This window comes from Equus caballus, chromosome 1, assembly GCF_041296265.1.
Source record: "Equus caballus isolate H_3958 breed thoroughbred chromosome 1, TB-T2T, whole genome shotgun sequence".
Classification (NCBI taxonomy): domain Eukaryota; kingdom Metazoa; phylum Chordata; class Mammalia; order Perissodactyla; family Equidae; genus Equus; species Equus caballus.
This window is the reverse complement of record NC_091684.1, coordinates 91,775,552-91,796,540: the sequence shown is the minus strand read 5'-3', so window position 1 is coordinate 91,796,540 and position 20,989 is coordinate 91,775,552. Positions and strand designations below refer to the sequence as shown.

General features: G+C 69.7%; 5 non-coding genes across 5 annotated transcripts; all 5 read left to right on the top strand.

The window, feature by feature from the left end:
• Positions 1-820: 820 nt before the first annotated feature.
• Positions 821-939, top strand: LOC138919122 (5S ribosomal RNA). The gene has a single exon (XR_011429057.1). It is a non-coding gene; the product is annotated as a 5S ribosomal RNA (ribosomal RNA).
• Positions 940-5,005: 4,066 nt separating this feature from the next.
• On the top strand, positions 5,006-5,124 carry LOC138919119 (5S ribosomal RNA). The gene has a single exon (XR_011429053.1). It is a non-coding gene; the product is annotated as a 5S ribosomal RNA (ribosomal RNA).
• A 4,085-nt stretch (positions 5,125-9,209) lies between these two features.
• On the top strand, positions 9,210-9,328 carry LOC138919118 (5S ribosomal RNA). Its single transcript, XR_011429052.1, has one exon. It is a non-coding gene; the product is annotated as a 5S ribosomal RNA (ribosomal RNA).
• A 4,078-nt stretch (positions 9,329-13,406) lies between these two features.
• Positions 13,407-13,525, top strand: LOC138919117 (5S ribosomal RNA). Its single transcript, XR_011429051.1, has one exon. It is a non-coding gene; the product is annotated as a 5S ribosomal RNA (ribosomal RNA).
• Positions 13,526-17,581: 4,056 nt separating this feature from the next.
• Positions 17,582-17,700, top strand: LOC138919116 (5S ribosomal RNA). The gene has a single exon (XR_011429049.1). It is a non-coding gene; the product is annotated as a 5S ribosomal RNA (ribosomal RNA).
• Positions 17,701-20,989: the final 3,289 nt, after the last annotated feature.

The window sequence follows — 20,989 nt, the reverse complement described above, 5'->3', positions numbered from 1 at the left end:
GTCTTGGATCCTCTCCGTGTCGCCGTTTCTCTGTTTCTCCGTGTCTCTGTCTCTGTCTCTGTCTCTGGGTCTCTGGGCTGGCGCCAGCAGGAGCTGTCCAGGGTCCCCGCGAGGGGCGGGTTGGGGGCGGGGTGCCGGTCTCCTGGGCGGCGCTGGCGGGGGGAAGGGTGGCCGCCCCGCCTCCCCGCGCCCTCAGGGGCAGCGCGGCGGGCTTCCGCTGACGCCCTCTGGTCGCGCCGGTGGCTCCGCCTGGGTTTGGGCAAGTCGGGGCCCGGCCGGCGCCGCAGAGGTCAGGGCTCCCGCTGGGAGGCCCCTCGGGCCGGAGGGGACTCAGAGGAGCACGGGCCCGGCGGCCCGACGCCCCGACGCCTCGGGCCAAGTGCCCCGCGCCCCCCACCTCCCAGCAGCCGCATCTCCTGCGACCCATCGCCGGATCCGAGCGGCCAGGGCGGCCTGGAGTGTTCCCGGGCCGCGAGGGGAGAGCGCCCAGCCAGGCGCCCCGCCCCCATCCCCGCCCCCACCACCCCTCGTTTCCCACCGTCGCCCGCCCCGCCCCGCCTCCTCGCACCCCGGGCTGCTCCAGGCCTCCGCGCCCTGGGAGGGCAGCAGGGCGGGGCAGCGCAGGGTTTGGCTGGCCCGCTGGCCGCGCCCGAGGCGGCCGCGGCGGGAGGCAGCAGCGGGAGGAAGGCGGCAGGCCGAGCGCGGGCGCAGGGGGCGCCGGCGGCGGCGGGTGCGCGTCACAGAGGCCTGGGCGCGCGCGCGAGCCGCGGGCCGGGCGACGCGGCGCGGCTTCTTAGGGGCGCCGGCGGCAGGCGCCAGCGTCTACGGCCATACCACCCTGAACGCGCCCGATCTCGTCTGATCTCGGAAGCTAAGCAGGGTCGGGCCTGGTTAGTACTTGGATGGGAGACCGCCTGGGAATACCGGGTGCTGTAGGCTTTTGCCTCCCTCGCCTTTTGCCGCCTCCGGCCTCCGTCCTCCGCGGACGCCCCCCACCCCTCCAGCCAGCCCTCCCCCACCCCCCCCGCCACCCTCCGCACCGCGGGCCCGCCGGCGCCGCCCATGGGCAGGGCCCAACCCCTCCCCGCCACAGCCCAACCCTTCCAGCTCGCGGCCCCACCCGAACCCAGGGCCAATCGGGGCCAGCCCGGCGGGACCGGGACCGGGACCGGGACCGGGACCCCGACGCCGCACACGCCGCCCGCCGGCTCCCTCTGGCCTCGGCCTCTTCCCACCCGCTCGGCTCCCGCTCCGGTGACACCCCAGCCCTTCCCTCGGCGCCCCGCCCCCGCCGCCCCAGCCGCCGGGTAGAGTCGTCCTGTCAGGTGGAACGGATTCCACGGCGGTGCCGGGAGGCCCAAACGGGTCCCAAAGCGACCAGCCCCGCCCACCGAGGAAAGACACCTGGTCAGGCTTTTCCAGACACCGCCCGCTTCTCCAAGGACAGGGCGGACTGGGTTAGAGAGGCGCGTCTCGGGCACCTCACCCAAGACGGGATGGCTTCTGCCTTTGCTGGCGTCTGTGCCGCTGCAGGTCATCTTCTAAAACCTGGTACCCGCTCGCTTGTCCTTGAGAGGCTCATTCACAATCAACACTCCTTTCCCGACCTAAGTTTGTCCCTGTCAGTTTGTCTCGCTTTTCCTTCCAGAAGCCCCCTTCCCGGGGTGGGGGGGAGGGGGGGAGGTGGTGGGGGGGTAGGGGGGTGGGTGGGTCTGAGTTTCAAGCTCCACCTGACTGGGATCCCATTCTGCTTTCGCCTTCGGGCGGTCCTGCCTCGCTTGGAAACGCTGCTACGTTGCTCCTGGTGGATGAGCTTGCGTTCGTTTTGAGTTTGAGAACGCTGGATGCAAAGATGAGGAGTCTTGATGGCTGAGGCTTTTGGTGTCCCCTCACTCGGGGGCCTCCCTCTCTTCCCGCCTCCCCCCGCCTCCCCACCCACCCCCTCACACCCGACCCCTACCACCCCAGGGCCCCGGCCGGGCCCCGCCCCTCCAGGCCGCATCTGTCAGAGGGAGTTGAAAAGCCTCCTGACAGGACACGTCCTCCCTCAGCAGCCAGCCCTTCCTGGCTCCCTGGCTTCAGCTTTCCGTTCGCGTGGCTCGGGCAGCCTTTCGCATCTTCTTTGCACCTGCCTGTGTTTGCAACAGAGGACCGTGGCCAAGGGATCCAGGAAACCGGGAGGAGAGCTGGCTTCCGGGGAGGCGAATGGGAAGGACAGGGAGGCAGAGAGGGAGCCTTGCCTCAGAGAACGGACTTTGAACCCCCGAAGGGAAAAGTCCTCCAGATAAACCACGTCTTCCCCACCGAATCCAAGAGCCATACTCGCTCGCTGTGGAAAAATGGGGACATCCCGGTCAAAGCAGGACGAGAGAGGACCCAAAGCTCCCTCCTCTCCCCGTTCAGCCATCGTCGTCCTGGGAGGGAGTCTCTCCGCGGTTCGCTTCTCCTGCCGGCCCCGTTTCCCCTCCTGCCAACCCAGCGCCTCTATCGCCTGCTCCTCGCTTCCTCGGGCTGCGGGCTGCGGGCTGCGGGCTGCGGGCTGCGGGCTGCGGGATGGGGGGGGAGGGGCGGTGCGCGTCGCTCCCTGCCAGCTCGTGCCCGGGGTGGTTCTGACGGGTCCCCGGATCTGATCTCCGAGGAGCACCTTCTGCGGGGAGAAGCGGGACTGCGTCCCTGTCAGTTTCCCGGAGCGCGGGACCGGAGCCTTGCCCCGAAACGCAGGCTCGGGAGACCGAAGTCCTGAGCTGAAACCCAAGGGCCGCCGTCTCCCGCGAGTGACGTGCCCTCCCTGAGCTGCGCTTTCCTCATCTGGTGCGAGGGGGTCCTGGAGTTCGTGCCTCCTTGCGGGGGCGAGTGCTGGTGAGAACGCAAGCGATAAACACGGAGCGGACCGCTCAGCACGGAGCGCGGCCTCGGTGGGGGCCCGGGCCTCGGCCGCCGTCCTTCCCCACGAGCCTACTTCTTGCCGCCGAGGCTCATCCAGCACCCAGGGATCGATCGCCTGGCTGCTTCCGGCCAGACACTCTCCTAGGTGCTGGCCACCCAGCAGCCGAGAACGCGGGTGCCAATCTCGGCCTCCGGGGCGTTCGCCTCCTCGCCTCTGGGGCCGCAAGACCAGCGGTGTGCCTACGCATGCCGGCGAGAGGTGGCAGAACCTGACGAGGACACGTGCCGTGGAAAATGGAGAGCTTGGCGCCCCGGAGGGCCTCGTCGGACGTCTGTGGATGGCCGTCGCTCTCTTTGCCGAAGCCCGCCCCCTGCCCGTCTTCTCTCCGTCCCAGGGTCCCCTTTCCAGTGGGACGCAAGAAGGCCCACAGGGCCCAAACGCTGGAGACGGGCAGCGCACACAGCGCGCCCTGGGTCCCGGGGGCTGCGGCGGGAAAGCCTTGCGGCACAGAACCCTGAAGCCCAGAGGTCTCGAGACAGGGAGAGCCGGGACGTCGGCAGGCACCGACGGGCCTTCGGACGCGACTCTTCCTCCCCGTCGTCACACCGTGCTGCTCCTCCCTCCGTCCTGGGCGCGAGCGCGCTCTTGGGAAAACGGAGGCGCCTTCGTCGGTGACCTAGCGGGCGGGAGATCCCGGGCAACGTCCCCAGCGGCACTTGAGCAGAACGGGGACGCTGCGGTCGGTCGTCGGGGAGGGGCTTCTACATGTCTGGTAGATGGAGCTGCTTTCTCGTGCCAAGTTCTCTGGGCCCTGACTTTTCTGCCTGCTCCTTCTATCACCTCAGTAAGGTCGGGGGTGCCCGGCAGAAAGAGGAAAAGAGCCAGAGTGAAGAAGCGGAGAGAAAGGAACACGCAAACCCGGACGCGCACACACACAGGCACACAGACACACAGGCGCGCGCGCGCGCGCACACACACACACACACACACACACGCCTACACACCCACTCGCACAACACGCACACGCACACGCACACGCACACGCAAGCGCAGACAGAGCGCGCCAGCGAGCTCCGGTGCCTGTCTGTGGTTCCTGGGCGATGGCGGGGCAGCGATGCCGGGAGCCCGGGACTCCTGAGAGCCTGTCTGCGCGGCCTAGGGCCCCAGGGGTGATCGCCAGCCCCGGGGCCCCTGCCTCCTGGCCCGGGCCCAGCTCCAGCACCACCGCCCTCCTGGGGGGGAAGCGAGCTCTTGGGCAGAGCCTCTCTGGGTCAGGGTGGGTGTCTGTCTAGGTCCGTGTCTTGGATCCTCTCCGTGTCGCCGTTTCTCTGTTTCTCCGTGTCTCTGTCTCTGTCTCTGTCTCTGGGTCTCTGGGCTGGCGCCAGCAGGAGCTGTCCAGGGTCCCCGCGAGGGGCGGGTTGGGGGCGGGGTGCCGGTCTCCTGGGCGGCGCTGGCGGGGGGAAGGGTGGCCGCCCCGCCTCCCCGCGCCCTCAGGGGCAGCGCGGCGGGCTTCCGCTGACGCCCTCTGGTCGCGCCGGTGGCTCCGCCTGGGTTTGGGCAAGTCGGGGCCCGGCCGGCGCCGCAGAGGTCAGGGCTCCCGCTGGGAGGCCCCTCGGGCCGGAGGGGACTCAGAGGAGCACGGGCCCGGCGGCCCGACGCCCCGACGCCTCGGGCCAAGTGCCCCGCGCCCCCCACCTCCCAGCAGCCGCATCTCCTGCGACCCATCGCCGGATCCGAGCGGCCAGGGCGGCCTGGAGTGTTCCCGGGCCGCGAGGGGAGAGCGCCCAGCCAGGCGCCCCGCCCCCATCCCCGCCCCCACCACCCCTCGTTTCCCACCGCCGCCCGCCCCGCCCCGCCTCCTCGCACCCCGGGCTGCTCCAGGCCTCCGCGCCCTGGGAGGGCAGCAGGGCGGGGCAGCGCAGGGTTTGGCTGGCCCGCTGGCCGCGCCCGAGGCGGCCGCGGCGGGAGGCAGCAGCGGGAGGAAGGCGGCAGGCCGAGCGCGGGCGCAGGGGGCGCCGGCGGCGGCGGGTGCGCGTCACAGAGGCCTGGGCGCGCGCGCGAGCCGCGGGCCGGGCGACGCGGCGCGGCTTCTTAGGGGCGCCGGCGGCAGGCGCCAGCGTCTACGGCCATACCACCCTGAACGCGCCCGATCTCGTCTGATCTCGGAAGCTAAGCAGGGTCGGGCCTGGTTAGTACTTGGATGGGAGACCGCCTGGGAATACCGGGTGCTGTAGGCTTTTGCCTCCCTCGCCTTTTGCCGCCTCCGGCCTCCGTCCTCCGCGGACGCCCCCCACCCCTCCAGCCAGCCCTCCCCCACCCCCCCCGCCACCCTCCGCACCGCGGGCCCGCCGGCGCCGCCCATGGGCAGGGCCCAACCCCTCCCCGCCACAGCCCAACCCTTCCAGCTCGCGGCCCCACCCGAACCCAGGGCCAATCGGGGCCAGCCCGGCGGGACCGGGACCGGGACCGGGACCGGGACCCCGACGCCGCACACGCCGCCCGCCGGCTCCCTCTGGCCTCGGCCTCTTCCCACCCGCTCGGCTCCCGCTCCGGTGACACCCCAGCCCTTCCCTCGGCGCCCCGCCCCCGCCGCCCCAGCCGCCGGGTAGAGTCGTCCTGTCAGGTGGAACGGATTCCACGGCGGTGCCGGGAGGCCCAAACGGGTCCCAAAGCGACCAGCCCCGCCCACCGAGGAAAGACACCTGGTCAGGCTTTTCCAGACACCGCCCGCTTCTCCAAGGACAGGGCGGACTGGGTTAGAGAGGCGCGTCTCGGGCACCTCACCCAAGACGGGATGGCTTCTGCCTTTGCTGGCGTCTGTGCCGCTGCAGGTCATCTTCTAAAACCTGGTACCCGCTCGCTTGTCCTTGAGAGGCTCATTCACAATCAACACTCCTTTCCCGACCTAAGTTTGTCCCTGTCAGTTTGTCTCGCTTTTCCTTCCAGAAGCCCCCTTCCCGGGGTGGCGGGGAGGGGGGGAGGTGGTGGGGGGGTAGGGGGGTGGGTGGGTCTGAGTTTCAAGCTCCACCTGACTAGGATCCCATTCTGCTTTCGCCTTCGGGCGGTCCTGCCTCGCTTGGAAACGCTGCTACGTTGCTCCTGGTGGATGAGCTTGCGTTCGTTTTGAGTTTGAGAACGCTGGATGCAAAGATGAGGAGTCTTGATGGCTGAGGCTTTTGGTGTCCCCTCACTCGGGGGCCTCCCTCTCTTCCCGCCTCCCCCCGCCTCCCCACCCACCCCCTCACACCCGACCCCTACCACCCCAGGGCCCCGGCCGGGCCCCGCCCCTCCAGGCCGCATCTGTCAGAGGGAGTTGAAAAGCCTCCTGACAGGACACGTCCTCCCTCAGCAGCCAGCCCTTCCTGGCTCCCTGGCTTCAGCTTTCCGTTCGCGTGGCTCGGGCAGCCTTTCGCATCTTCTTTGCACCTGCCTGTGTTTGCAACAGAGGACCGTGGCCAAGGGATCCAGGAAACCGGGAGGAGAGCTGGCTTCCGGGGAGGCGAATGGGAAGGACAGGGAGGCAGAGAGGGAGCCTTGCCTCAGAGAACGGACTTTGAACCCCCGAAGGGAAAAGTCCTCCAGATAAACCACGTCTTCCCCACCGAATCCAAGAGCCATACTCGCTCGCTGTGGAAAAATGGGGACATCCCGGTCAAAGCAGGACGAGAGAGGACCCAAAGCTCCCTCCTCTCCCCGTTCAGCCATCGTCGTCCTGGGAGGGAGTCTCTTCGCGGTTCGCTTCTCCTGCCGGCCCCGTGTCCCCTCCTGCCAACCCAGCGCCTCTATCGCCTGCTCCTCGCTTCCTCGGGCTGCGGGCTGCGGGCTGCGGGCTGCGGGCTGCGGGCTGCGGGCTGCGGGCCGCGGGCTGCGGGATGGGGGGGCAGGGGCGGTGCGCGTCGCTCCCTGCCAGCTCGTGCCCGGGGTGGTTCTGACGGGTCCCCGGATCTGATCTCCGAGGAGCACCTTCTGCGGGGAGAAGCGGGACTGCGTCCCTGTCAGTTTCCCGGAGCGCGGGACCGGAGCCTTGCCCCGAAACGCAGGCTCGGGAGACCGAAGTCCTGAGCTGAAACCCAAGGGCCGCCGTCTCCCGCGAGTGACGTGCCCTCCCTGAGCTGCGCTTTCCTCATCTGGTGCGAGGGGGTCCTGGAGTTCGTGCCTCCTTGCGGGGGCGAGTGCTGGTGAGAACGCAAGCGGGAAACACGGAGCGGACCGCTCAGCACGGAGCGCGGCCTCGGTGGGGGCCCGGGCCTCGGCCGCCGTCCTTCCCCACGAGCCTACTTCTTGCCGCCGAGGCTCATCCAGCACCCAGGGATCGATCGCCTGGCTGCTTCCGGCCAGACACTCTCCTAGGTGCTGGCCACCCAGCAGCCGAGAACGCGGGTGCCAATCTCGGCCTCCGGGGCGTTCGCCTCCTCGCCTCTGGGGCCGCAAGACCAGCGGTGTGCCTACGCATGCCGGCGAGAGGTGGCAGAACCTGACGAGGACACGTGCCGTGGAAAATGGAGAGCTTGGCGCCCCGGAGGGCCTCGTCGGACGTCTGTGGATGGCCGTCGCTCTCTTTGCCGAAGCCCGCCCCCTGCCCGTCTTCTCTCCGTCCCAGGGTCCCCTTTCCAGTGGGACGCAAGAAGGCCCACAGGGCCCAAACGCTGGAGACGGGCAGCGCACACAGCGCGCCCTGGGTCCCGGGGGCTGCGGCGGGAAAGCCTTGCGGCACAGAACCCTGAAGCCCAGAGGTCTCGAGACAGGGAGAGCCGGGACGTCGGCAGGCACCGACGGGCCTTCGGACGCGACTCTTCCTCCCCGTCGTCACACCGTGCTGCTCCTCCCTCCGTCCTGGGCGCGAGCGCGCTCTTGGGAAAACGGAGGCGCCTTCGTCGGTGACCTAGCGGGCGGGAGATCCCGGGCAACGTCCCCAGCGGCACTTGAGCAGAACGGGGACGCTGCGGTCGGTCGTCGGGGAGGGGCTTCTACATGTCTGGTAGATGGAGCTGCTTTCTCGTGCCAAGTTCTCTGGGCCCTGACTTTTCTGCCTGCTCCTTCTATCACCTCAGTAAGGTCGGGGGTGCCCGGCAGAAAGAGGAAAAGAGCCAGAGTGAAGAAGCGGAGAGAAAGGAACACGCAAACCCGGACGCGCACACACACAGGCACACAGACACACAGGCGCGCGCGCGCGCGCACACACACACACACACACACACGCCTACACACCCACTCGCACAACACGCACACGCACACGCACACGCACACGCAAGCGCAGACAGAGCGCGCCAGCGAGCTCCGGTGCCTGTCTGTGGTTCCTGGGCGATGGCGGGGCAGCGATGCCGGGAGCCCGGGACTCCTGAGAGCCTGTCTGCGCGGCCTAGGGCCCCAGGGGTGATCGCCAGCCCCGGGGCCCCTGCCTCCTGGCCCGGGCCCAGCTCCAGCACCACCGCCCTCCTGGGGGGGAAGCGAGCTCTTGGGCAGAGCCTCTCTGGGTCAGGGTGGGTGTCTGTCTAGGTCCGTGTCTTGGATCCTCTCCGTGTCGCCGTTTCTCTGTTTCTCCGTGTCTCTGTCTCTGTCTCTGTCTCTGGGTCTCTGGGCTGGCGCCAGCAGGAGCTGTCCAGGGTCCCCGCGAGGGGCGGGTTGGGGGCGGGGTGCCGGTCTCCTGGGCGGCGCTGGCGGGGGGAAGGGTGGCCGCCCCGCCTCCCCGCGCCCTCAGGGGCAGCGCGGCGGGCTTCCGCTGACGCCCTCTGGTCGCGCCGGTGGCTCCGCCTGGGTTTGGGCAAGTCGGGGCCCGGCCGGCGCCGCAGAGGTCAGGGCTCCCGCTGGGAGGCCCCTCGGGCCGGAGGGGACTCAGAGGAGCACGGGCCCGGCGGCCCGACGCCCCGACGCCTCGGGCCAAGTGCCCCGCGCCCCCCACCTCCCAGCAGCCGCATCTCCTGCGACCCATCGCCGGATCCGAGCGGCCAGGGCGGCCTGGAGTGTTCCCGGGCCGCGAGGGGAGAGCGCCCAGCCAGGCGCCCCGCCCCCATCCCCGCCCCCACCACCCCTCGTTTCCCACCGCCGCCCGCCCCGCCCCGCCTCCTCGCACCCCGGGCTGCTCCAGGCCTCCGCGCCCTGGGAGGGCAGCAGGGCGGGGCAGCGCAGGGTTTGGCTGGCCCGCTGGCCGCGCCCGAGGCGGCCGCGGCGGGAGGCAGCAGCGGGAGGAAGGCGGCAGGCCGAGCGCGGGCGCAGGGGGCGCCGGCGGCGGCGGGTGCGCGTCACAGAGGCCTGGGCGCGCGCGCGAGCCGCGGGCCGGGCGACGCGGCGCGGCTTCTTAGGGGCGCCGGCGGCAGGCGCCAGCGTCTACGGCCATACCACCCTGAACGCGCCCGATCTCGTCTGATCTCGGAAGCTAAGCAGGGTCGGGCCTGGTTAGTACTTGGATGGGAGACCGCCTGGGAATACCGGGTGCTGTAGGCTTTTGCCTCCCTCGCCTTTTGCCGCCTCCGGCCTCCGTCCTCCGCGGACGCCCCCCACCCCTCCAGCCAGCCCTCCCCCACCCCCCCCGCCACCCTCCGCACCGCGGGCCCGCCGGCGCCGCCCATGGGCAGGGCCCAACCCCTCCCCGCCACAGCCCAACCCTTCCAGCTCGCGGCCCCACCCGAACCCAGGGCCAATCGGGGCCAGCCCGGCGGGACCGGGACCGGGACCGGGACCGGGACCCCGACGCCGCACACGCCGCCCGCCGGCTCCCTCTGGCCTCGGCCTCTTCCCACCCGCTCGGCTCCCGCTCCGGTGACACCCCAGCCCTTCCCTCGGCGCCCCGCCCCCGCCGCCCCAGCCGCCGGGTAGAGTCGTCCTGTCAGGTGGAACGGATTCCACGGCGGTGCCGGGAGGCCCAAACGGGTCCCAAAGCGACCAGCCCCGCCCACCGAGGAAAGACACCTGGTCAGGCTTTTCCAGACACCGCCCGCTTCTCCAAGGACAGGGCGGACTGGGTTAGAGAGGCGCGTCTCGGGCACCTCACCCAAGACGGGATGGCTTCTGCCTTTGCTGGCGTCTGTGCCGCTGCAGGTCATCTTCTAAAACCTGGTACCCGCTCGCTTGTCCTTGAGAGGCTCATTCACAATCAACACTCCTTTCCCGACCTAAGTTTGTCCCTGTCAGTTTGTCTCGCTTTTCCTTCCAGAAGCCCCCTTCCCGGGGTGGCGGGGAGGGGGGGAGGTGGTGGGGGGGTAGGGGGGTGGGTGGGTCTGAGTTTCAAGCTCCACCTGACTAGGATCCCATTCTGCTTTCGCCTTCGGGCGGTCCTGCCTCGCTTGGAAACGCTGCTACGTTGCTCCTGGTGGATGAGCTTGCGTTCGTTTTGAGTTTGAGAACGCTGGATGCAAAGATGAGGAGTCTTGATGGCTGAGGCTTTTGGTGTCCCCTCACTCGGGGGCCTCCCTCTCTTCCCGCCTCCCCCCGCCTCCCCACCCACCCCCTCACACCCGACCCCTACCACCCCAGGGCCCCGGCCGGGCCCCGCCCCTCCAGGCCGCATCTGTCAGAGGGAGTTGAAAAGCCTCCTGACAGGACACGTCCTCCCTCAGCAGCCAGCCCTTCCTGGCTCCCTGGCTTCAGCTTTCCGTTCGCGTGGCTCGGGCAGCCTTTCGCATCTTCTTTGCACCTGCCTGTGTTTGCAACAGAGGACCGTGGCCAAGGGATCCAGGAAACCGGGAGGAGAGCTGGCTTCCGGGGAGGCGAATGGGAAGGACAGGGAGGCAGAGAGGGAGCCTTGCCTCAGAGAACGGACTTTGAACCCCCGAAGGGAAAAGTCCTCCAGATAAACCACGTCTTCCCCACCGAATCCAAGAGCCATACTCGCTCGCTGTGGAAAAATGGGGACATCCCGGTCAAAGCAGGACGAGAGAGGACCCAAAGCTCCCTCCTCTCCCCGTTCAGCCATCGTCGTCCTGGGAGGGAGTCTCTTCGCGGTTCGCTTCTCCTGCCGGCCCCGTGTCCCCTCCTGCCAACCCAGCGCCTCTATCGCCTGCTCCTCGCTTCCTCGGGCTGCGGGCTGCGGGCTGCGGGCTGCGGGCTGCGGGCTGCGGGCCGCGGGCTGCGGGATGGGGGGGCAGGGGCGGTGCGCGTCGCTCCCTGCCAGCTCGTGCCCGGGGTGGTTCTGACGGGTCCCCGGATCTGATCTCCGAGGAGCACCTTCTGCGGGGAGAAGCGGGACTGCGTCCCTGTCAGTTTCCCGGAGCGCGGGACCGGAGCCTTGCCCCGAAACGCAGGCTCGGGAGACCGAAGTCCTGAGCTGAAACCCAAGGGCCGCCGTCTCCCGCGAGTGACGTGCCCTCCCTGAGCTGCGCTTTCCTCATCTGGTGCGAGGGGGTCCTGGAGTTCGTGCCTCCTTGCGGGGGCGAGTGCTGGTGAGAACGCAAGCGGGAAACACGGAGCGGACCGCTCAGCACGGAGCGCGGCCTCGGTGGGGGCCCGGGCCTCGGCCGCCGTCCTTCCCCACGAGCCTACTTCTTGCCGCCAAGGCTCATCCAGCACCCAGGGATCGATCGCCTGGCTGCTTCCGGCCAGACACTCTCCTAGGTGCTGGCCACCCAGCAGCCGAGAACGCGGGTGCCAATCTCGGCCTCCGGGGCGTTCGCCTCCTCGCCTCTGGGGCCGCAAGACCAGCGGTGTGCCTACGCATGCCGGCGAGAGGTGGCAGAACCTGACGAGGACACGTGCCGTGGAAAATGGAGAGCTTGGCGCCCCGGAGGGCCTCGTCGGACGTCTGTGGATGGCCGTCGCTCTCTTTGCCGAAGCCCGCCCCCTGCCCGTCTTCTCTCCGTCCCAGGGTCCCCTTTCCAGTGGGACGCAAGAAGGCCCACAGGGCCCAAACGCTGGAGACGGGCAGCGCACACAGCGCGCCCTGGGTCCCGGGGGCTGCGGCGGGAAAGCCTTGCGGCACAGAACCCTGAAGCCCAGAGGTCTCGAGACAGGGAGAGCCGGGACGTCGGCAGGCACCGACGGGCCTTCGGACGCGACTCTTCCTCCCCGTCGTCACACCGTGCTGCTCCTCCCTCCGTCCTGGGCGCGAGCGCGCTCTTGGGAAAACGGAGGCGCCTTCGTCGGTGACCTAGCGGGCGGGAGATCCCGGGCAACGTCCCCAGCGGCACTTGAGCAGAACGGGGACGCTGCGGTCGGTCGTCGGGGAGGGGCTTCTACATGTCTGGTAGATGGAGCTGCTTTCTCGTGCCAAGTTCTCTGGGCCCTGACTTTTCTGCCTGCTCCTTCTATCACCTCAGTAAGGTCGGGGGTGCCCGGCAGAAAGAGGAAAAGAGCCAGAGTGAAGAAGCGGAGAGAAAGGAACACGCAAACCCGGACGCGCACACACACAGGCACACAGACACACAGGCGCGCGCGCGCGCGCACACACACACACACACACACACGCCTACACACCCACTCGCACAACACGCACACGCACACGCACACGCACACGCAAGCGCAGACAGAGCGCGCCAGCGAGCTCCGGTGCCTGTCTGTGGTTCCTGGGCGATGGCGGGGCAGCGATGCCGGGAGCCCGGGACTCCTGAGAGCCTGTCTGCGCGGCCTAGGGCCCCAGGGGTGATCGCCAGCCCCGGGGCCCCTGCCTCCTGGCCCGGGCCCAGCTCCAGCACCACCGCCCTCCTGGGGGGGAAGCGAGCTCTTGGGCAGAGCCTCTCTGGGTCAGGGTGGGTGTCTGTCTAGGTCCGTGTCTTGGATCCTCTCCGTGTCGCCGTTTCTCTGTTTCTCCGTGTCTCTGTCTCTGTCTCTGTCTCTGGGTCTCTGGGCTGGCGCCAGCAGGAGCTGTCCAGGGTCCCCGCGAGGGGCGGGTTGGGGGCGGGGTGCCGGTCTCCTGGGCGGCGCTGGCGGGGGGAAGGGTGGCCGCCCCGCCTCCCCGCGCCCTCAGGGGCAGCGCGGCGGGCTTCCGCTGACGCCCTCTGGTCGCGCCGGTGGCTCCGCCTGGGTTTGGGCAAGTCGGGGCCCGGCCGGCGCCGCAGAGGTCAGGGCTCCCGCTGGGAGGCCCCTCGGGCCGGAGGGGACTCAGAGGAGCACGGGCCCGGCGGCCCGACGCCCCGACGCCTCGGGCCAAGTGCCCCGCGCCCCCCACCTCCCAGCAGCCGCATCTCCTGCGACCCATCGCCGGATCCGAGCGGCCAGGGCGGCCTGGAGTGTTCCCGGGCCGCGAGGGGAGAGCGCCCAGCCAGGCGCCCCGCCCCCATCCCCGCCCCCACCACCCCTCGTTTCCCACCGCCGCCCGCCCCGCCCCGCCTCCTCGCACCCCGGGCTGCTCCAGGCCTCCGCGCCCTGGGAGGGCAGCAGGGCGGGGCAGCGCAGGGTTTGGCTGGCCCGCTGGCCGCGCCCGAGGCGGCCGCGGCGGGAGGCAGCAGCGGGAGGAAGGCGGCAGGCCGAGCGCGGGCGCAGGGGGCGCCGGCGGCGGCGGGTGCGCGTCACAGAGGCCTGGGCGCGCGCGCGAGCCGCGGGCCGGGCGACGCGGCGCGGCTTCTTAGGGGCGCCGGCGGCAGGCGCCAGCGTCTACGGCCATACCACCCTGAACGCGCCCGATCTCGTCTGATCTCGGAAGCTAAGCAGGGTCGGGCCTGGTTAGTACTTGGATGGGAGACCGCCTGGGAATACCGGGTGCTGTAGGCTTTTGCCTCCCTCGCCTTTTGCCGCCTCCGGCCTCCGTCCTCCGCGGACGCCCCCCACCCCTCCAGCCAGCCCTCCCCCACCCCCCCCGCCACCCTCCGCACCGCGGGCCCGCCGGCGCCGCCCATGGGCAGGGCCCAACCCCTCCCCGCCACAGCCCAACCCTTCCAGCTCGCGGCCCCACCCGAACCCAGGGCCAATCGGGGCCAGCCCGGCGGGACCGGGACCGGGACCGGGACCGGGACCCCGACGCCGCACACGCCGCCCGCCGGCTCCCTCTGGCCTCGGCCTCTTCCCACCCGCTCGGCTCCCGCTCCGGTGACACCCCAGCCCTTCCCTCGGCGCCCCGCCCCCGCCGCCCCAGCCGCCGGGTAGAGTCGTCCTGTCAGGTGGAACGGATTCCACGGCGGTGCCGGGAGGCCCAAACGGGTCCCAAAGCGACCAGCCCCGCCCACCGAGGAAAGACACCTGGTCAGGCTTTTCCAGACACCGCCCGCTTCTCCAAGGACAGGGCGGACTGGGTTAGAGAGGCGCGTCTCGGGCACCTCACCCAAGACGGGATGGCTTCTGCCTTTGCTGGCGTCTGTGCCGCTGCAGGTCATCTTCTAAAACCTGGTACCCGCTCGCTTGTCCTTGAGAGGCTCATTCACAATCAACACTCCTTTCCCGACCTAAGTTTGTCCCTGTCAGTTTGTCTCGCTTTTCCTTCCAGAAGCCCCCTTCCCGGGGTGGGGGGGTAGGGGGGTGGGTGGGTCTGAGTTTCAAGCTCCACCTGACTGGGATCCCATTCTGCTTTCGCCTTCGGGCGGTCCTGCCTCGCTTGGAAACGCTGCTACGTTGCTCCTGGTGGATGAGCTTGCGTTCGTTTTGAGTTTGAGAACGCTGGATGCAAAGATGAGGAGTCTTGATGGCTGAGGCTTTTGGTGTCCCCTCACTCGGGGGCCTCCCTCTCTTCCCGCCTCCCCCCGCCTCCCCACCCACCCCCTCACACCCGACCCCTACCACCCCAGGGCCCCGGCCGGGCCCCGCCCCTCCAGGCCGCATCTGTCAGAGGGAGTTGAAAAGCCTCCTGACAGGACACGTCCTCCCTCAGCAGCCAGCCCTTCCTGGCTCCCTGGCTTCAGCTTTCCGTTCGCGTGGCTCGGGCAGCCTTTCGCATCTTCTTTGCACCTGCCTGTGTTTGCAACAGAGGACCGTGGCCAAGGGATCCAGGAAACCGGGAGGAGAGCTGGCTTCCGGGGAGGCGAATGGGAAGGACAGGGAGGCAGAGAGGGAGCCTTGCCTCAGAGAACGGACTTTGAACCCCCGAAGGGAAAAGTCCTCCAGATAAACCACGTCTTCCCCACCGAATCCAAGAGCCATACTCGCTCGCTGTGGAAAAATGGGGACATCCCGGTCAAAGCAGGACGAGAGAGGACCCAAAGCTCCCTCCTCTCCCCGTTCAGCCATCGTCGTCCTGGGAGGGAGTCTCTCCGCGGTTCGCTTCTCCTGCCGGCCCCGTGTCCCCTCCTGCCAACCCAGCGCCTCTATCGCCTGCTCCTCGCTTCCTCGGGCTGCGGGCTGCGGGCTGCGGGCTGCGGGCTGCGGGCGGCGGGCCGCGGGCTGCGGGATGGGGGGGCAGGGGCGGTGCGCGTCGCTCCCTGCCAGCTCGTGCCCGGGGTGGTTCTGACGGGTCCCCGGATCTGATCTCCGAGGAGCACCTTCTGCGGGGAGAAGCGGGACTGCGTCCCTGTCAGTTTCCCGGAGCGCGGGACCGGAGCCTTGCCCCGAAACGCAGGCTCGGGAGACCGAAGTCCTGAGCTGAAACCCAAGGGCCGCCGTCTCCCGCGAGTGACGTGCCCTCCCTGAGCTGCGCTTTCCTCATCTGGTGCGAGGGGGTCCTGGAGTTCGTGCCTCCTTGCGGGGGCGAGTGCTGGTGAGAACGCAAGCGGGAAACACGGAGCGGACCGCTCAGCACGGAGCGCGGCCTCGGTGGGGGCCCGGGTCTCGGCCGCCGTCCTTCCCCACGAGCCTACTTCTTGCCGCCAAGGCTCATCCAGCACCCAGGGATCGATCGCCTGGCTGCTTCCGGCCAGACACTCTCCTAGGTGCTGGCCACCCAGCAGCCGAGAACGCGGGTGCCAATCTCGGCCTCCGGGGCGTTCGCCTCCTCGCCTCTGGGGCCGCAAGACCAGCGGTGTGCCTACGCATGCCGGCGAGAGGTGGCAGAACCTGACGAGGACACGTGCCGTGGAAAATGGAGAGCTTGGCGCCCCGGAGGGCCTCGTCGGACGTCTGTGGATGGCCGTCGCTCTCTTTGCCGAAGCCCGCCCCCTGCCCGTCTTCTCTCCGTCCCAGGGTCCCCTTTCCAGTGGGACGCAAGAAGGCCCACAGGGCCCAAACGCTGGAGACGGGCAGCGCACACAGCGCGCCCTGGGTCCCGGGGGCTGCGGCGGGAAAGCCTTGCGGCACAGAACCCTGAAGCCCAGAGGTCTCGAGACAGGGAGAGCCGGGACGTCGGCAGGCACCGACGGGCCTTCGGACGCGACTCTTCCTCCCCGTCGTCACACCGTGCTGCTCCTCCCTCCGTCCTGGGCGCGAGCGCGCTCTTGGGAAAACGGAGGCGCCTTCGTCGGTGACCTAGCGGGCGGGAGATCCCGGGCAACGTCCCCAGCGGCACTTGAGCAGAACGGGGACGCTGCGGTCGGTCGTCGGGGAGGGGCTTCTACATGTCTGGTAGATGGAGCTGCTTTCTCGTGCCAAGTTCTCTGGGCCCTGACTTTTCTGCCTGCTCCTTCTATCACCTCAGTAAGGTCGGGGGTGCCCGGCAGAAAGAGGAAAAGAGCCAGAGTGAAGAAGCGGAGAGAAAGGAACACGCAAACCCGGACGCGCACACACACAGGCACACAGACACACAGGCGCGCGCGCGCGCACACACACACACACACACACACACGCCTACACACCCACTCGCACAACACGCACACGCACACGCACACGCACACGCAAGCGCAGACAGAGCGCGCCAGCGAGCTCCGGTGCCTGTCTGTGGTTCCTGGGCGATGGCGGGGCAGCGATGCCGGGAGCCCGGGACTCCTGAGAGCCTGTCTGCGCGGCCTAGGGCCCCAGGGGTGATCGCCAGCCCCGGGGCCCCTGCCTCCTGGCCCGGGCCCAGCTCCAGCACCACCGCCCTCCTGGGGGGGAAGCGAGCTCTTGGGCAGAGCCTCTCTGGGTCAGGGTGGGTGTCTGTCTAGGTCCGTGTCTTGGATCCTCTCCGTGTCGCCGTTTCTCTGTTTCTCCGTGTCTCTGTCTCTGTCTCTGTCTCTGGGTCTCTGGGCTGGCGCCAGCAGGAGCTGTCCAGGGTCCCCGCGAGGGGCGGGTTGGGGGCGGGGTGCCGGTCTCCTGGGCGGCGCTGGCGGGGGGAAGGGTGGCCGCCCCGCCTCCCCGCGCCCTCAGGGGCAGCGCGGCGGGCTTCCGCTGACGCCCTCTGGTCGCGCCGGTGGCTCCGCCTGGGTTTGGGCAAGTCGGGGCCCGGCCGGCGCCGCAGAGGTCAGGGCTCCCGCTGGGAGGCCCCTCGGGCCGGAGGGGACTCAGAGGAGCACGGGCCCGGCGGCCCGACGCCCCGACGCCTCGGGCCAAGTGCCCCGCGCCCCCCACCTCCCAGCAGCCGCATCTCCTGCGACCCATCGCCGGATCCGAGCGGCCAGGGCGGCCTGGAGTGTTCCCGGGCCGCGAGGGGAGAGCGCCCAGCCAGGCGCCCCGCCCCCATCCCCGCCCCCACCACCCCTCGTTTCCCACCGCCGCCCGCCCCGCCCCGCCTCCTCGCACCCCGGGCTGCTCCAGGCCTCCGCGCCCTGGGAGGGCAGCAGGGCGGGGCAGCGCAGGGTTTGGCTGGCCCGCTGGCCGCGCCCGAGGCGGCCGCGGCGGGAGGCAGCAGCGGGAGGAAGGCGGCAGGCCGAGCGCGGGCGCAGGGGGCGCCGGCGGCGGCGGGTGCGCGTCACAGAGGCCTGGGCGCGCGCGCGAGCCGCGGGCCGGGCGACGCGGCGCGGCTTCTTAGGGGCGCCGGCGGCAGGCGCCAGCGTCTACGGCCATACCACCCTGAACGCGCCCGATCTCGTCTGATCTCGGAAGCTAAGCAGGGTCGGGCCTGGTTAGTACTTGGATGGGAGACCGCCTGGGAATACCGGGTGCTGTAGGCTTTTGCCTCCCTCGCCTTTTGCCGCCTCCGGCCTCCGTCCTCCGCGGACGCCCCCCACCCCTCCAGCCAGCCCTCCCCCACCCCCCCCGCCACCCTCCGCACCGCGGGCCCGCCGGCGCCGCCCATGGGCAGGGCCCAACCCCTCCCCGCCACAGCCCAACCCTTCCAGCTCGCGGCCCCACCCGAACCCAGGGCCAATCGGGGCCAGCCCGGCGGGACCGGGACCGGGACCGGGACCGGGACCCCGACGCCGCACACGCCGCCCGCCGGCTCCCTCTGGCCTCGGCCTCTTCCCACCCGCTCGGCTCCCGCTCCGGTGACACCCCAGCCCTTCCCTCGGCGCCCCGCCCCCGCCGCCCCAGCCGCCGGGTAGAGTCGTCCTGTCAGGTGGAACGGATTCCACGGCGGTGCCGGGAGGCCCAAACGGGTCCCAAAGCGACCAGCCCCGCCCACCGAGGAAAGACACCTGGTCAGGCTTTTCCAGACACCGCCCGCTTCTCCAAGGACAGGGCGGACTGGGTTAGAGAGGCGCGTCTCGGGCACCTCACCCAAGACGGGATGGCTTCTGCCTTTGCTGGCGTCTGTGCCGCTGCAGGTCATCTTCTAAAACCTGGTACCCGCTCGCTTGTCCTTGAGAGGCTCATTCACAATCAACACTCCTTTCCCGACCTAAGTTTGTCCCTGTCAGTTTGTCTCGCTTTTCCTTCCAGAAGCCCCCTTCCCGGGGTGGGGGGGAGGGGGGGAGGTGGTGGGGGGGTAGGGGGGTGGGTGGGTCTGAGTTTCAAGCTCCACCTGACTGGGATCCCATTCTGCTTTCGCCTTCGGGCGGTCCTGCCTCGCTTGGAAACGCTGCTACGTTGCTCCTGGTGGATGAGCTTGCGTTCGTTTTGAGTTTGAGAACGCTGGATGCAAAGATGAGGAGTCTTGATGGCTGAGGCTTTTGGTGTCCCCTCACTCGGGGGCCTCCCTCTCTTCCCGCCTCCCCCCGCCTCCCCACCCACCCCCTCACACCCGACCCCTACCACCCCAGGGCCCCGGCCGGGCCCCGCCCCTCCAGGCCGCATCTGTCAGAGGGAGTTGAAAAGCCTCCTGACAGGACACGTCCTCCCTCAGCAGCCAGCCCTTCCTGGCTCCCTGGCTTCAGCTTTCCGTTCGCGTGGCTCGGGCAGCCTTTCGCATCTTCTTTGCACCTGCCTGTGTTTGCAACAGAGGACCGTGGCCAAGGGATCCAGGAAACCGGGAGGAGAGCTGGCTTCCGGGGAGGCGAATGGGAAGGACAGGGAGGCAGAGAGGGAGCCTTGCCTCAGAGAACGGACTTTGAACCCCCGAAGGGAAAAGTCCTCCAGATAAACCACGTCTTCCCCACCGAATCCAAGAGCCATACTCGCTCGCTGTGGAAAAATGGGGACATCCCGGTCAAAGCAGGACGAGAGAGGACCCAAAGCTCCCTCCTCTCCCCGTTCAGCCATCGTCGTCCTGGGAGGGAGTCTCTCCGCGGTTCGCTTCTCCTGCCGGCCCCGTTTCCCCTCCTGCCAACCCAGCGCCTCTATCGCCTGCTCCTCGCTTCCTCGGGCTGCGGGCTGCGGGCTGCGGGCTGCGGGCTGCGGGCTGCGGGATGGGGGGGGAGGGGCGGTGCGCGTCGCTCCCTGCCAGCTCGTGCCCGGGGTGGTTCTGACGGGTCCCCGGATCTGATCTCCGAGGAGCACCTTCTGCGGGGAGAAGCGGGACTGCGTCCCTGTCAGTTTCCCGGAGCGCGGGACCGGAGCCTTGCCCCGAAACGCAGGCTCGGGAGACCGAAGTCCTGAGCTGAAACCCAAGGGCCGCCGTCTCCCGCGAGTGACGTGCCCTCCCTGAGCTGCGCTTTCCTCATCTGGTGCGAGGGGGTCCTGGAGTTCGTGCCTCCTTGCGGGGGCGAGTGCTGGTGAGAACGCAAGCGGGAAACACGGAGCGGACCGCTCAGCACGGAGCGCGGCCTCGGTGGGGGCCCGGGCCTCGGCCGCCGTCCTTCCCCACGAGCCTACTTCTTGCCGCCGAGGCTCATCCAGCACCCAGGGATCGATCGCCTGGCTGCTTCCGGCCAGACACTCTCCTAGGTGCTGGCCACCCAGCAGCCGAGAACGCGGGTGCCAATCTCGGCCTCCGGGGCGTTCGCCTCCTCGCCTCTGGGGCCGCAAGACCAGCGGTGTGCCTACGCATGCCGGCGAGAGGTGGCAGAACCTGACGAGGACACGTGCCGTGGAAAATGGAGAGCTTGGCGCCCCGGAGGGCCTCGTCGGACGTCTGTGGATGGCCGTCGCTCTCTTTGCCGAAGCCCGCCCCCTGCCCGTCTTCTCTCCGTCCCAGGGTCCCCTTTCCAGTGGGACGCAAGAAGGCCCACAGGGCCCAAACGCTGGAGACGGGCAGCGCACACAGCGCGCCCTGGGTCCCGGGGGCTGCGGCGGGAAAGCCTTGCGGCACAGAACCCTGAAGCCCAGAGGTCTCGAGACAGGGAGAGCCGGGACGTCGGCAGGCACCGACGGGCCTTCGGACGCGACTCTTCCTCCCCGTCGTCACACCGTGCTGCTCCTCCCTCCGTCCTGGGCGCGAGCGCGCTCTTGGGAAAACGGAGGCGCCTTCGTCGGTGACCTAGCGGGCGGGAGATCCCGGGCAACGTCCCCAGCGGCACTTGAGCAGAACGGGGACGCTGCGGTCGGTCGTCGGGGAGGGGCTTCTACATGTCTGGTAGATGGAGCTGCTTTCTCGTGCCAAGTTCTCTGGGCCCTGACTTTTCTGCCTGCTCCTTCTATCACCTCAGTAAGGTCGGGGGTGCCCGGCAGAAAGAGGAAAAGAGCCAGAGTGAAGAAGCGGAGAGAAAGGAACACGCAAACCCGGACGCGCACACACACAGGCACACAGACACACAGGCGCGCGCGCGCGCGCACACACACACACACACACACACACGCCTACACACCCACTCGCACAACACGCACACGCACACGCACACGCACACGCAAGCGCAGACAGAGCGCGCCAGCGAGCTCCGGTGCCTGTCTGTGGTTCCTGGGCGATGGCGGGGCAGCGATGCCGGGAGCCCGGGACTCCTGAGAGCCTGTCTGCGCGGCCTAGGGCCCCAGGGGTGATCGCCAGCCCCGGGGCCCCTGCCTCCTGGCCCGGGCCCAGCTCCAGCACCACCGCCCTCCTGGGGGGGAAGCGAGCTCTTGGGCAGAGCCTCTCTGGGTCAGGGTGGGTGTCTGTCTAGGTCCGTGTCTTGGATCCTCTCCGTGTCGCCGTTTCTCTGTTTCTCCGTG